Here is a 15,687-nt window from a genome sequence, read left to right as displayed (position 1 = left end):
CGTCACAAAATGCCCCCGGCACTAAATGCGCTGGTGATGGCACCGCGCCCTTCTGCCGGCTGCAATAAATCAGAGCGGCCACGCAGCCTCTACTGGCTATCGCCGTGGCTCCCGGTGGCGTGGGCGTCCCCGCACCACGGCCAGGGCGGTGATGCCAGGTCCGCGGTGGCTGAGGTCCGCATCTCGGACACTCTCCGCGGAGCTGGGGAGTCGGGCAGTGACTTTTCTGCCTTCGAAGTTGCCCCGACTCAAAGTCTGCGTTTGGCGCACGCTGTGCGGGGACACCGGGGTTTGGCTCATCGAGGGCTGCCTGATTCCCGTGGCAGGGAGCCCTCGGGCTGCCGGGGCGAAGCACAAAGCGGTTCCAGCGCTCGTGAGCGGCTGCAAGGGTGGGATCGGAGTCCAGGAGCTGTCGGACACGAGGCTGTGCTTTCCCTGGCGCTGCTGGGCCTGGGAGGGTTGAGATGGCAGCTTGACGGCTTGGAAAAGAGGCTGAGATGAAGGAATATCAATACGGAGAGCGAGCCGTTCCTGCCGAACAGCCCCGGGGCAGCTAACGTGAAATGCTGGTTGTCTCGGAGGAGCTGACGGGTGTCTGCATCAGGCTCCCGCTAATTAAGCGCCGTTGTGAGTCACGGGGCCCAGGGATGAAGGAGCCGGGAGGGAGCTCAGCCGGTGCAGGTGTGGCCGGGGGGGTCTCTGCAGGACCTCCCCCCCACCGGGAAGCACTGGTGCACGCCTGGCCTGGCGGCTGGCAGGCCCAGTCACGGGGGCAGGCAAGTCTTTTGGGAGCTGGGGGGCAGCTCTGAGAAGGGCGGAGCGAGCTGTCCTGCTGGGCATCCGCCCTCTCCCGTCGCGGCTGGCTGCCGGGTGTCCTCCCCTGGGTCCCAGGTGCTGGCACGGGTGCCTGGACCTCCCGCTACAGACCCGGCAGGGTCCCCCCGAGCATCTCCCACAGGCGCAGCTCCCAGTGCTCGCCCCACCCAACCTCCTCCCAAATCAAAGGGTGCATCGCTGCCAGTGTGACGGGCTGGGGAAACCAGGATGCTCCCAGACACCTCTTCCTCCTGATCCCCTTCGAGGCAACCCGTTTCGCCCGCAGACCTCTTCCTTCCCTTCCCTAGCCGGGGAGGGCCTTGCTGTAATGAATGACGGTGCTGCCTGCCCACTGAGGCCTCTAATGGAAAATTCCCCATTTTGAGGAACACGAGCGTGGCGGGGCGGCGGAAGGGGCCGCTGGCCAGCGGCGCTTCGCAGCCCCCGATGACCCTGAGGGTGCCTGTAGCAGCAGGCGCAGGATAGAAGCCGCACTGACGTGCAGCAAAGTGCCTTCCTTCTCGGGCAGAGCCGGCAGAGCGGGACCACACGCCGCCCTGGTGACAGCCCCCGTGCCACCCCGGGTCCCTTCCCCACATGCCTCTTCAGCGCCTTTTGCCCGCTGGCCCCGCTTGCCTCTGCAGCTGCGATCCCCTGAAAAATGGCTCTATTCATTACCCATTTTAATTTTGTCTGCGGAGCTCTGGGGATCCAGGGTACAGTTTGTTATCCTGGCTGTCAAGAAGCTTAAAGAGCTGCTGACACCTCCTGGAAAACTTTGACAAACCCTCTGGCTGGTCCCAGCGCTGCCTCCCCAGCCGGTCTGCCCAGCCTTTCTGTCCCCGGGTCGATTAGCAAAGATGTCTGCGAGGATGGGAGAGGAAAAAAACCCCATTGCTGACATCTGGGCAGAGCTGATCCCCTCCTGGGGCCCACGTTCTTTTGGAGGGGGCCCTGGGACCGGCTGGGCCGAGCTGAGCTGCGGAGCTTGAGTGTGAAGGTCCCCCTCAGCCCACATTTGGGTTGCAGGCTGTCCTCTGGGCCAGCCCGCTCTCACAGCCCAAAAAGCCTCAGGGCTGTGGCCGCTGGCCTGACCTCATCCCTATGTGTTGCTGTTCCGTGCAGGGCGTTTAAACCGTGGTCGCAGGTTCTGGGGGGTTCATTTTGTGATGGTCTGTGGGTGATGACCAAGGGCGGTGGCGTGTGCTTGAGGACCTGGGCGTCTGCCCTCCCACTGCGCAGGAATATGCCTTTTAGCAGAAATTTTTAGCAGGCAAAAATTGAAAACGGTTGAAAAATTGTGAATTTGGCTGGTTATTTTTAGCCCCTCGCCACTCAGGCCAGGTTAACCCCTGAGCTGAGCAGAAGAGGCTCCCAATCTCTTTGGGCTCTCTGCAGCGACCTTATCCTCTTCGAGTTAGTTTATTTTTTACAAAGTAGTTGTCAGGCTGCTTTTAGAGAACAAAATGCCCCTCGGTCGCTTCGGTAACGTGGGGAAAGCGCACCAGGCACACCGAGAACAGATTGTCTCTCCATGCAATTTTGGTTAAAGTTGTGGGTAAGAAGTGCCGAGTCAGCTTTTAGCATAAGGAGAAGGAGCCGGGCGAGCCCCTCACCGCTGGGCTTTGGGTCCAGCTGCCACTGGAGCCACCTCCTGCCTCCAGCCCTTCCTCCCAGCACCCTGCCGAGCCCAGTGCCTTTGAGGTGCCACTCAAGCCGGCTGTCCTCGGGGCACGGCGAGGCTGTCAGCCCGCCGGGGTCTGTCGGGGAAGGGGGGTGAGGATGCACAAGGAGGTTGGGGAATGAACGGAGCAATTAAAGCCCCGTGGGAGGCAGGATAAAAGGACAGGCTTCCTGAGATAATGAGGGTCCCGCTGCGGGGGTGAGGTGCCCAGACCCGGGGGGAAGCCACATGAGTGACAAGCGTGTCCCAGTGCCCGCCGGGCACAGTGCTGGGCGAGCCCCCGGAGCGGCTGCGCGAGTGCTGTGGGTCACTGCGAGCCTGAGGCTGCTTCCCCCCCGGTACAGACCCGGGGTGCTCCCCTGCCAGGCGCCCGGTCCCTCCCTGACCCCGCGCCAGGCTCCTGGCACGGGGGTGCTTGCGTTTTCTTGCTGTCGTTTTTTAATTCCCCTCCCTCAGGGCTGGACCCTCCTTGGTGGCTCAGGAGGGGGCCAGAGGTGCACCCACGGCCGGATGCCCGCTCTTTTCTCAGCTTCACCACCTTGGTTTCCCTCGTCGCTGGATGGATGTTGACAGTCCACCCTTCAGCAAAAACAAATCGCTCCGGTTTCCTTCCCACCAGTGCTGAGCGGGGGGACACCGGAGTGGCTGTGGTGGCTGGTGGGTCGGTGCTGCTGCACCGCTCGGTCCTGCCCCGGGGTGGAAGAATTCATCCCTTTGCCCTTGCCTCTGCAGCAGGAGATGGCAGCCGTGGGATGGAGGTGCCCATGCACCGGTCCGGGGAGAGAGCGGATTTAAAAGCGGTGGTGGGAGATTGCTTGAATATCTCTCCTTTCTTCTTTATATGTTTAAGAGGTTTCGCTGTCTCGGTAACTCCCTTGAGAGACCCAAGCAGCAGCCACTTTGGATGTGAATACCTGACAAGTTTTTAATGTGAAAGGAATTCACTAAATTTAGTCTCTTGGAGGAAGGCAAAAAAGGAAAAAAAAAAAAAAAAAAAAAACCCGAAAAAAAAAAAGAGAAGTGTTTGTTTCAACCTGGGGGTAGAGATCCAAACCCCAGCTGCTTCCATGCCAGCAGAGCTTGCTCATCTCTGTCTCAAAAGCTTTTAAGTCTGGGCCCCATGTGTGTCTGAGCACAAACAAGAGGTGGGGGAATGGCAGGCACCGATGCCGCATGCCGGGGGAATACGCCTGGTTGTTCCCGGCTCCTCCCGGCCTCCCAGAGATGGATGCTGGCAAGGGCAGGGTGCGGGGATAACTGGGAAGAAAACCCCGTTTGTGTCTGACGCAACCTGTGGTCGGAGCCGCAGGGACGTCAGCTTCGCCCTGGGGCTGGCTTTGAGCACGGCGCGACCACGGCGGTGCTGAGGAGGGAAAGAGCACCTCTGCTGTGGGACTCAGCCAAGTCACCTATTTTCCCCTCCATCTTCTGTCCCCCCCTCACCGGAGCCTCCGAGGGCCCCTCTCCTTATCAGTTCTGGTGCTTGAGGTCACCAGCAGCCCCCCGCTCTCCTTCCTTGTCCTCCCCCAAAGGCGCCGCAGCGGCCCCCGCGCCGCCCTTGCCGAAGGAGGCGTCCCGGTCTCCCCGGCTTCGGGAGCCAGTTCCTCCCATCAGCCAGGGCAAGGAGCTGGGCACAGGCTGGTGCCTTGGCCTGCCCGGAGGCACACGTGCCTGTCGCCATGCCGGCGGAGGGGGTCGACAGGAGCGTGCCTGCGCAAGGTGAGCGCGTGCCTTCCGTCACTGATGGGGGCACCTCCCAAACGCCAGCGGCGCGTCCCTGTCTGAAGGGCAAAGCGTGTCCCAGCGCTGGGAGCTGGTGAGGGTAAAGATCTGGCCGGTTGCACCCGTGAAAACCCGGGTGATCAAACCAGCTTGCATTGATTGCCCACAGAGAGGTGACCCCCATGGCCCCCGTACTGCAGTGCCAGTAAACCATAACCAGCTGCAGCTCCGTCTCCTGGTGGGCAGGTCCGGAGAGAGCCGTTCCCTGCCATTTCCAGCCCAAAGGGCGCTCATGGATTCGGTGGAGGTCCCGATTATAAACACTGTGTTTATTTCTGTTGGTCTTTACAAAGGTTCCTTCCCTACTGAGAGACGATGGAGCTTTTCTGTAGGGCCTACACAAACATGCAGGAGCTCTTGTATGGGGGTGTGCTGTGCTGGGGGTGGCAGGGGAGCACGGCTGCCCGGGGAAGGGAAGAGGGGAAAGCAAGGGAGGAAGCATAAGGAAGGTGACAGGAGCAGCTGGCACCCAGCGTGCTTAAAGATAAACAATCACCTCAGCCCCCCAATTAATCTTTTTTATGGCTTTTATTATTTTTTTTTCCCCCCTTTGTAATTTTATTTTTAGGCGGAGCGGATGCGGAGTCAGTGGAACGATGCTGAATGGACATTCTTTCCAGGAGGAGGCCGAGGAAGGCCGTCCGTGCGGCATTGCCCTGAGGTGGGTCCCAGCCCGCCCGGTTTCCCCACAGCCCGGTCGCGGTGCTGGGGGTGCGGAGGGGCCTATGGGTCCCCACCAGCTATGGCCTCTTTTAAAGCCCCCTCCCGGCGTGCATCGCCCCTTTAAGGGCAGGCCGAGGGCGGGGCGGCTCCGCCCACCTCTCCCCTCCCTCTCCCACCCCGGGCGCCCCCTGCAGGCGGCGCGCGCGGGTGCCCCCGCCTCTCCTCCCTCGCGCGGCCGGTGCGGCCGTGCGCGTGCGCGCGGCGGCGGGGGCGCGCGGCGGGCGGCGTTCCGTCGGGGCCCCGCGCCGCCGTCCCATTCATGCGGGGCAGCGGCGGCGCGAGCGAGGCGGGCACGGAGACCCGGGCGGCGGCGGGGGGAGGCGGGCGCGGAGGACGCGGCGGCGGAGGAGGAGGAGGAGGAGGAGGAGGAGGAGGAGGAGGCGGCGGCGGCGGCGGCGGCGGCGGCGGCGGCGGCGGCGGCGGCGGCCCGGCGGGCGGCTTGGTGTGGAATGCAGTTATGGCTGGCACGGCGGAGGCGAGCGGGGACCGGAGCCGTGAGTAACCCGGTTGCAACTTTCCTCCTCGGGTGCGGCGCGTGCCTTTATGCGCCCGATTGGCTGGTTTGTTAAAAATGCGCCGATTCGTCTGTCTTGCCCCAAAAACACGCGGCGGCGGCGAAAAGGGGCCGGCCCGGGCAGGGCAGCGGCGGCTCGTCGCGGGGCGCGGAGGGGCCGCGGCGGCCGGGCTGGGCCGGGCCGGCGCCGCGCTGCTGCCGCCCGGGGCCGGCCCGCATTGCGCTCCGCGGCTCCGGGATCGCGGCCGCGGCAGCCGCCCCCCTCCGGGGAACGGAGAGCCGCCGGGGACCGAGCCGTTTTCTTTATCCGCCCCACGCCCCGCGTGGGTTTCGCAGCAGGGCGCTAGGGACCGGGCAGGTGCGGGCTGGACCGGGCGGGGGCCGGGGCCGCCTCCCTCCCTTTCTCCCTCCTTTTCTCCCTCCTGCAGTCCGCCGCGGTCTCGGCGGGGTTCGATTCCCCAGCGCCGCGGGGAGCCCACGGCCGCGCTGCCCACCCGAGTCCGGCGCCGCGGAGACGGGAGCGGGGCGCAGCCCCTCCCGGTCTCGCCTCCCCGCATCCCCGCTGCCGTCCTCGCTGCCCTGTAGTCTTGCTCGCATCCCCGCCGCCCCGCATCCCCGCTGCTTCGCGTCCCCGCATCCTGCCGGGGCGCGGGGCGCGGCAACGGGGCTGGGCTCGCTCCGAAACCCGCGGAGCCGCTGTTCCCCCGCGCTTCCCTTCTCCCGGCTGCTGCCGTGGGGCGCGTTTGCCCAGCCAGGCAGGACGCCCTGTGGGGCGGCTGCCCTCGCCCTCGTTGTGGTTGTTACTGTCGCGATCGTGCTGCAGTTTGGCAGCGCAGCGCCCGGGCACTTCTCCGACCGGGGCGTACGGCGCTGCGTGCCGGTGCGCGCCTGCCGCCTGCGGTATTAACGCGGCCGGCGGCAGATGCAGACGGCCGGCTGCGCGCTGGGCGTCCCTTACCCCGCTCCCTTCCCCATTTCTGCCCCGCAAACACGCACGGCAGCTCCGGCGTGCGAGCGGGGAGGGATGTGCAAAAATCTGTGCGGCACCCTGAAATAAATTCCGCAATCGCTTCCCCTGCCTTGTCCGCCTTGCGGGGGCTCTTGCTTCTGCCCCTGGCCGAGCGCCGGGGCGGGGGCAGCCGGCAGAGAGGGGCTGGTGTGTAAACGGGGCTTAACATGAAGGTCACTGGTTAAAGAGGAGATGGATGGGAGAGGAAAGACAGGCATTAACCTCACTTGTTAGCTCCCCCCTTCCTCCTGCTTTGGGGAGGACAAAACAAAAGCAGAACCTGCTAACGGGAGGGATGAATATTCATGGCCCTTCTCTGGGGCTCTGGGACACGGAGGGGAGAAAAGTTGGGCAGATGAGCTGTCTTTCTGAAGCTGCTTTTCCTCTGGCTTGAGAGAAAATCCCTTTTTGCCGAGCGAGGGCTGTGTTGGGGAGAATCACCAGCCTTCTGTTGGATTTCTTTTTTTTTTCTTTTTTTTTTTTTTAATTTCTTTTGTGTGTGGCTGCAAGGAAAAAAAAAAAAGGAAAAAAAAAAAAGAGGAGCTGAGGCTATTGACTACATCAAAGGTTATCCATTTGAAAACACCATTTTCCTCTGAACAGCAGCTAATTGCTTCCTGAACAATCTCAGGGTCTTTTGTATATACTCAGTGTGTAAAATGAGTGACTCCATGTCTCTCTCTGAAGACACTGGTGACCAAATGGGGCGGAAAGGTGGAGAAGCCAAGGAAAAGCAGCGGGGCAGAAGCCTCTGGGAGGATGCACAGATAATTTCTTAAGCGGCTGCGAGGGGAGAAGACTCGTGTTTCTGCTCCCTCGCCGTGCAGTGGTCTGCTGGTGCTGGTGGATGCCGGCGGTGCAGCGGCACGGGGCTGTAAGGAAGGCTGGTAAGGAAGTTTGGATTCAAAATACCCGATAGTGTGTGCGATCTGGTGTTCCCCATCCGCCTGCGGCTTTGGCTGCCGGTGCCGCTCCTCCCAGCGCGGCGAGCCTGGATACGCTGCTTCCCGAGGGGCTGCGGGGAGGCAGCGCCGGGGGCCGGCTGGCTCTTGCTTCGTTGCGCGGCTGGGCTTTCTGCAGCTGGTACCCTGCAGATTGAAGTTTCGGTGGCGTTGTTTTTGTTAGCGCAACGATAGCAGCACTGTCGAGAGTTTTCCTCTCTTGGCTTATTTTTTTTTTTAGATAGATGCATCGGATTTGGAGCAGAGCGGAGGCATCCGCCTTCGTGCGTGCTTGGGCTGAGCGCGGAGCCGTGGAGAAGAGCCCTTGCGCCTCTCCGTAACACAAAGCCCTTTTCCCATGTGAGGCAGAGGGCCCTGCGAGAGATAAACAAACTCCCAACTCCTGCGGAGACGGGGCCGAGGGCCACGCCGGCGGCTCTGGGCGCGCGCTGTTTCGCCGGAGCTTTGCGCAGCCGAAATGGAAGAGGGTAATAAAAGCGGTGCTGCTGCGTGCTGGCAGGGCTGCCTCCCCTCCTCCATCCCGGCAGCAGTTGGGGCCAGCCCCTGCCCTGCTTCCCCGGTGTAAATGTCATGCAATTTATTTTGGTGGGTTCGCTGCTTTTGACATCCGTTCAACAAAGGGAAGGATCTGACCCTGGGATTGGACTTAATGAAGGAAACTTGTACATGTTTATTCTCTAGGCTGAGTGAGGGTCAGGGCCTTTGTTGCTGCCTGCCTTGCTCCCGGCTGTAGCACTAACCACCGGCGAGAGCCGGGCTCGGCCCCGAGATGGGAATTTCTGAGCAGGAGCGCCCAGTGCTGGTGCCGCCGGCTCTCTGCAAGCTGGGGGGAGCCTCGCCTGCAGCGTCGGGCTTCTGCTGAGCCCCGCGGGGCTTTGTTGTGACCGACTCACCATGCAGGGTGTTTTGGTGCTGCAGTTGCTTGTGTTCGCGGTGGAGGGGTCAGTCATGTTTTTTGGCACCCCGGCATAGCAGAAGGAAGGTGGACCTTAGAAGGGGCAGGGCAGCGGAGGTGCTGCCATCCCTCTGTGTGGTAATGTGAAGGTGGGCATGGGTCACCCACTGTGATGCCCATATGCCGTCCTCGCTGCCTGCAAGCTCGGGTTTTGCAATGACCTGGGCTAGTGGGATATATGTGTGGAGTCCTTGGGTTACTGCTCTCTGTGATCCATTGATGCCTCTTCCAATTGTGTCATTAGATACTTGTGTGCTGTATGGAAGAAACCAGTGGGCAGAGGGCTCCTGGCCAGTGTTTGACTGGTGAATGGCTCGGTGGTGTGTGATGGGTGAGGAAGAAGGCCCAAGGGCTGGGAATCAGGAGTGATGGGAAGCTTGGTTCAGTGTGGCCCCCGATCCCTTACTTCTCCTGGGTTTGGGCTGGGGACTCTTTTCCCAGCAAGGTGCTGAGCGCTGTGGGTCCATGCGAAATGGGGAGGAGTGGATGTTTGCCCCTGTCCAGCGCTGGTTTGGCTTCAGGCTGGAGGCAGTCACCTTCTCTCTCTAGCCCATGACACGTTCTGGGCAGTGCTGTGGGGAACATTCCACTGCAGATAGGTGGTATGAGGTGAGAACATGTGTGCTCTGACACTGTCTCTGACCCGCAGCCTCAGCTGTGCCCCTCTTAGTCCTGGCCACAGATGCAGCATTGAATCCACGTAGATACCTCAACGTGGTCCTCTAGCTATGCCTAGAAGTCAGGTTTGAGCACACATCTTGTGCATCATGGAGGAAAAAAGCTCAAGCCAACAAATAAATCTCAATGGTTTCCGTGCCAGGCACGGGCAGACACGGCTCATCTCCCTTGTGCTTGGCTTGTTGTGTAGCCAAAATGCACATCTTCCCACCGGCTTGTCAGAGCAGAGCCGGGCATGGGGCGGTGTCCTTGCTTGCATTGCTTTTCCGAGCAGCGCATGGCTGCCTCCAGCCCTTGTTTCAGGTAGAAGCTATCACTTAAAACCCTGAATTAAAAACATTTAAAAGTTTATTTTCCTTTTATCCAAGGCTTGGCAAACCTCCTCCTTGTTGCTGGTGTGCCGAGATGTTTGAGTCTGGAGAAAAACTCCACGTCCAGATTGTCAGGCTCATGTTCCACAAACACTTTTCCTCCTTTCTCCTCTGAAGTCTCCTTGTGTGGTACAAGGCAGAGTATTTTGGGTGACCCCTTTGTCCCTATGGTGTGGGGTGCCTTGATGTAATGGGGGCCAAGTCCACCTCTGCCCCATGGGCTGCCACGTACCTGGGGGCTGAGACCCTCGTGAACCGCCTGAACTGCAGAGGAGATTTGTTACTGCTGGGGTTGATCCAGGGCCTGGTGCGAGCCACGGCGTGATATCCTCTTTGTTTCTTGAGCTGAGCTTGTGAGGGATTTCGCTGGAGAAAGTGCCTGGGGTGAGAGCATGGCAGGGGTGCTGGAGACAGGCTGCGTGGCTCGGAGGGACCCGCTGTGCGGGGACTGTCTCCTCCTCTTCCCTGCAGATCAGCCCCAGGGCTCGGCGCCCACCTCCTCATCTTGAGCATCCCACAGTCCGCTGGCCAACTGCACGGAGACCCAGGAGTGGTAATAATCCAATTTGGGCAGTTTAGCTGCACTTTGCTATCCGTGCTGCCGGCCGGAGCTCGGGAGCTTTTAATCCGGCTAATGACCCTGGCTTCAGGGGTTGAGTAACCGACGACCATTTACTTGATTTGGTTTTCCTTGCCGTCTGCAGCAGAGGACGGAGGCTGAGACTGTTTCTGAGTCCTGGCCCTGGTATCGGGGGCGGTTTCCAGGTGTAGGTACGTGTAGGGACCGGAGGGCGAGGGCAGCATGGAAGGGCATGGCAATCCTTGCTTTCCCCTTGGGACATCCCTCCTTCCCATTTTCTGTCTGCTCCCCCTCTTTCTCCAGTGAAGATAAGCCCTTCTGCCGGAGCTGTTTTGCAACATACTATTATTTTCAGAAAGGCAAAGCCAAGAAAAATAAAGCCTCTCTCTTCCTTCGGTTGCCTACTGTTTAATGTACAAAATACAGGGGTGGTAATTGCATTAAAATGTATATAATTATAGTGGAGGGGGAAAAAAAAAGTCTTGCTACTAATTGCACGGGTGTTTTGAACTGATAAATGTTGAACGATTCTTGTTTTTTGGGGGAGTTTGGCAGAGCAGAGCTGTGGTCCAGCGTGTGAGGGTTTAGGAGCAGGGCTGGTTTCCCACCATTATCAGGAAGCCGGCTGGGATGCTCGCCCTCCCGGGATGCTCCGAGCCCCTTGCTACCCACATCCAGGTAAAATCTCGATGTCATTGTAGAAGCTCTGTGAGTCCCTTTGGTTCATGTGCTTAGTTAAGCAACTGCTTGTGTGTCAAAATATTCAGGCTCTTGCAGAAGTAAATCCCTGGTGAGAGGCAGATTCCCATCGGTGCTTCTGTTGGGGGAAGAGATTTTCTGCGTGATGCAGCCCTGCACCCAGGGGCTGTTCACCCCCTCCGGTTAATGCAGCGTGGGCACGAGTGGGTGCTGCTGGTGGCCGACCCTTGGGCAGGGTGGGAGGAAGGATGGTCTCACGTTTTGAATGACACAATGCGAAAACCACATTTCCTTCTGCGAATGCTGACCCTGTCAGAGCTGCCGATAACATCGCAGGTAATTATAATGGCAATAAGTTGTTTGCTTTGTGCGTGTGGCCGTGCTCTGTGTATGGGCGGCTGCTTCGCTTTTCCTGTGCAGACTGTTAGTTTCAACAGGGGAAGAGGAAAACCCAAAAATATTTTAGGAGGAGTTTAAAAATAATCTTCGAGCTTGGCCGGTGGGCAGGATGTTTCGCAGAATCGTGTTCCCCCCTGGTCCAAGTCCAGCCCTGTGGACCTTGGAAGGCTTTGCTGGGTGGTTGTAAGCCCTGTCTTGTCGTTATGGCCAGCCTGAGGACTTGCTGTGGGTCTCTGGGAGCTGGAGGGGGCCGGGAGCTGGCCCTGGGTTTTGGCTTTTTCGGTGCTGGGTGGGTCGGGCTGCCCCATACCTAAGCAGTGGCAGAGCTGGGGCGTGAGCCCAAGTTCAAGCTTACAACTGCTCAGGCTTCCCTAAAAGGTTTAAAATCTGTTCCCCAGGGGTGCACTCCCTCCACCCCCATCTCGTCGTGGTTTTTATTCCTAGAAGTGCTGACATGGTGGCAGAGTCCCTGCCTGCCCGCTGCTGCTCATCTTGGGGTCCGGCTCCTGGATGACTACCTCCTTCCCGCTGTCACAGGGGCTCTCCCCTCTCCCGCGGGACCAGAGTCGGCCGATGGGCCCTTCTGAAGTCAAAAACCTGTTTTTCAGGCTGATGTCATCAGGAAGAAATGGGGGAGGAGGAAGGCAGGAAGGCAGCGCTGCTTCCGAAGGAGAGCCGCCGCTGAGCCCGTGACACCGCCGGCAGCCTGGGCTTCCACTGACACCCGCTATTATTCCTTATTATTGGCCCGGCGGCGCTGCCCGCGGGCCTGCCGGCACGCGTGGGAGAGGTCCTGCTCCGCACAACCTCATGCCTGCGTGGGTGAGAGGCGGGAGGCCAGGGCGCGCGTCAGCTTGCACCGGGGCTCCGAGCACGCCGGCGGGGGTGCTGGCTGTCTTTCGGCTTGCTGGGTGTGTGGCTCCCTGGCCCTCGGTGGTGTGACGGTGCTCGCTGGAGCTGCCGTCCAGGCACCTTCATTAGCAGAAAAGTGGATTTTTGGCAGAGGCGCTTGGACAGCCGTCCCAGCACAGGCAGGCAGCCGTGTCCTCTCGGTTTGGTGGTGAATAAGTAGGTCCTTTATGCTGACGCCCGTCGAGGTCTCGGCCCCTCGTGCGCAGCGTTGGGCCGTAGCAGCGCGCCTGTGTCCAGCGTGGTTGGAGCTGCAACCAGGATCTGCAGGGAGAGCAGCAGTGTTGCTCTGCTCTCTACCACCCGCCACCTCTTGGGCAACGCTGCGCTCACTCTTCGAGGTTTGCTTTGCTGGGGTCAGCTGGGTAAGACCCCCTTGCTGTGGGCAGCCGGGGTGGAGGTGTGCCGGAGCGGGGGGCCGTGCCGGCACTGCCGTCAGGGTGGTGTTGCCAGCAGGAGTGCAGAGTGCGGGCACAGCCCCTGCCGTGGTGGGTGGGTGCCTCCCTGTTTTTATCGGATATCCTGCTCCCATCCTGCTGTGAATGAAGCCCCCATTGGTCTCTTGGAGCGGAGTTTCCCCAGTGGTGGTGTTGCTGTTGGGAAGCTTTCGGGTGCTTCCCCACCTTCCCCATCCGGCTGCTGAGCGAGGCTTTGCTAGCTCTCGGGCTGTCTCGCGGCTCCCAGGTCAGCTCCACCTTGGGCAAATAAGACGTGGGGCTGTGCTGAGCTGGGACCTCTGCAGGGGAAGCGGACCCGGGACCGGAGCCAATTCCAGCTGCAGTGCTCGGGGCAGCACGGCTGGGACGGTAGAGAGGGAAGGACGGGAGGTTGAGAGGGAAGGAAGGAGAGGCACGGCTTGCGGTTTAGCTGGGAAAACCTCGTTTGGAGAAGTTTTGTGGTCTCTTTTAATCAGACTTAACTCTGGCGGTGGTTGTGCTCCGCTCGCCACGTGATGGCACGAGCATTGGTGTCAGCACAGGGCCAGGCGGAAGCACGGGAATTTCAGCTCAGCTGGGATTAAACCAGCCCCGGAGCAACCTCCCGTTGCTGGGAGCAGAGGGGGTCTGGCAACTGGGAATCCTCCTGTGCCAGTGCTTCGTTGCAAACCCAGAGCCCTCCGGATTTGCTCTGAGATTTGGGGGAAGCGCATCTCTCCCATTAGTCTTGTGGAGGTGTGTGTGTGCGTCAGAGAGGGGAAGGCCCTCCCCGGAGAGCTGGGCTGGAAGAGGTGCACCGATCTGGGGAGCGTCGGGTCATTGGCTTGTGTTTGTGGCTGCCCTGGCCTGGTGAAGGATGTGGAGAAGCGGGTTTGGGAGCGAGGAGTGATGCGTTATGCCACAGGGAGTGAGGTCAGATGTGGGGAGGATGAGAGTGACCAGAGGACCTCTCATTGGACTTCTCTGCTTGGCTGTCGAGAGGTCTGTGTTGTGGGTGACCTTCTGGGCCTCTGCAGGTCCAGCGGGACAGAGGTGACCTCTGCTAGTAGGGCTGGTTTTGGGGACATTTGCATGGGGCAGTGGACTGATGGGGTGTGAGAACTAGGGTCTGGAGCACCTGGGCCAAAGCCAAGGTGGAAGGTGGCCTTCAAGGGACTTGGTCTGGACTTCGGTCTGAAGCTGGGGACAAAATGTGGTTAAGTGGTCCTGATTGACGTGGCAGAATTCACACCAGTCTGGGGTGTGAAGCCTTGAGCTTGCCCGGGTGTTGATGGTAGGAAGAAGCAGTCCCGTAGCTGGGGTCCTGATGCCTGTAGCATGACAAGAGGAGTTTGGGGTGAGGTGTTTTGCTCCATGTGTGTTGATGGACACGCTTCCTGAAGCAGGATGGGGAGGTGGCAGGCTGTGTCCTATGAGGATGGTCAGTCCCGGGCTGAGCGTTGGTCTCCACCCCAGGCATCGGTTGGCCCAGGTCTGTATATTGCTCCCTTGGCTGCAGGAGCCCAAGGGAAGGACGGGGTGTGCTCTCCTCCTGGGAAGCATGCATCCAGCTCGTGGGCTGTGCAGAGAAGGTGTTTTGGCAGTCCTTGTAGGGTCTCTCTGGGGGCTTCGATACCCAGATGAGTTGTGAGAATAAGGGAAAGGACAGCCATCGGCTTGCTTCTAGCATAGCTGAGTGGAGGTGGGGAATATGTGTAAGGTCCCGGTCCACACCTGGTTTCCATGGCAGGGACAAGCAGTCCTGGCAGGACTTGCTGAGACTGTCCTCGTGTGCCTCTCTGCCTTGGGACATTGTGGTTGGGGGAGGCCTGCGTTTCCATCTTGGAAATGCTGGTGAGCCCATTTGGGAACAGCTCTCTGCAGGGCAGTGTGCAGTCTCTTGGTGGTGAGAGCACGTGGTGGCTCCAGAGCTATTCTCCTTGGTGTGACGTGACTTCTTGTGGAGGACTGGAGAAGGGCAATTGCGCGCTTGAGAAATGCTATTTAATTTCCTCACTACTTGTTATTTTATGGCCCTTTTTGCTGAGGGTCAAGCTGCTTCTTGAAGTCCTTGGGCAGTATGGCTGCTTCTCCCTGTCATGTTTCTTAGGACAGAAGTTGAATTCCTTGCTCAGGAGATCCTTGCAGGGCAAGAGCAGAAGCTGCTGTGTCCACGTGCGCTCCAGTGACAGGGCAGGATGGGGTTCGCAGCCCCTGCCCGGGGGGGTGGCAGGAGCCCGTGAGGAAGGTGAAGGTGATGAAGATATTCCTGATGCAGGTGATAGTAACAGATGGGAGTGGGGCAGCTTCAGAGCTTGCCATTGATTTCATCAGGGTGTGGTTTGAGCCAGGGATAAGATTTGTAATGATTTAACTCACTTGCGAGGGAGAGACCCCAGCTAAATAGTTTTTAATGACTGTGTGCAGTGAAGGAAGGAGTTAAAGTTTAGCCCTGTTGCAGACGATTGCATATGTAGTGCAGCTCTAACTCGGTACCACCACCAGCCTTTTCTCATTGTTGCAAGGCTTTTCCCAGGCAGATGAACCTAAAAATACACCAGCTGTATGGTGAGGCTGACTCTCCTGTGGCCTGCGGGCTTTTCTCTCCCCCGGATAATCTCCCCTCTCCCTTTTGCTAATTACTAGCAGCCTAGCAGCTCACATGTTTGAAAATGGAGCCGGTTCCTTCTCGGACTGTTTCCTATTGCTGAGAGCAGCAAGTGACTTGGAGAGATTGCAGGTAAAGACCCATTAAATGCCGTTTCCCCTTTTGGGTGCTGGTTATATAGGGGTTTTCAATGCTATGGCTTTGCTTTTCCAGCCTTCCTTGCAAAATGCAAGGCTGTAAAGCTCTTGAGGCAATTTGCAGCCTGGTCCTACTGCTCGAGAGCAGCTTCTCTCCAAGGAAAATGATGCTTTCCCTAGCCCTGGGGATGCAGATCCGCTTGGGACCTCTGTGGGGCTCCTTCTGGGGCATGTGTGGAGGTGGGGAGCGCCAGGGGCGATGTGAGCCCACCGGGGTCTTGGTGACGCAGGGGTGAGGATGGCAAGCAGGTGTGCGGGTGCCAGATGTGCGCCTCTGTGCTTGTGGGCATGTTTTTAAACCCCAGCTATGGCTGTTTCCGCAAGGGCTGCTGCTTTGTAGCCTTAGCCACCCATGCTGACTCGGCGTCTGTCAGTGCTCTGGACT

This window comes from Phaethon aethereus (assembly GCF_964289735.1).
Source record: "Phaethon aethereus genome assembly, chromosome: 11".
Taxonomy (NCBI): Eukaryota; Metazoa; Chordata; class Aves; order Phaethontiformes; family Phaethontidae; genus Phaethon; species Phaethon aethereus.
Note: the sequence above shows the minus strand (reverse complement) of the source record.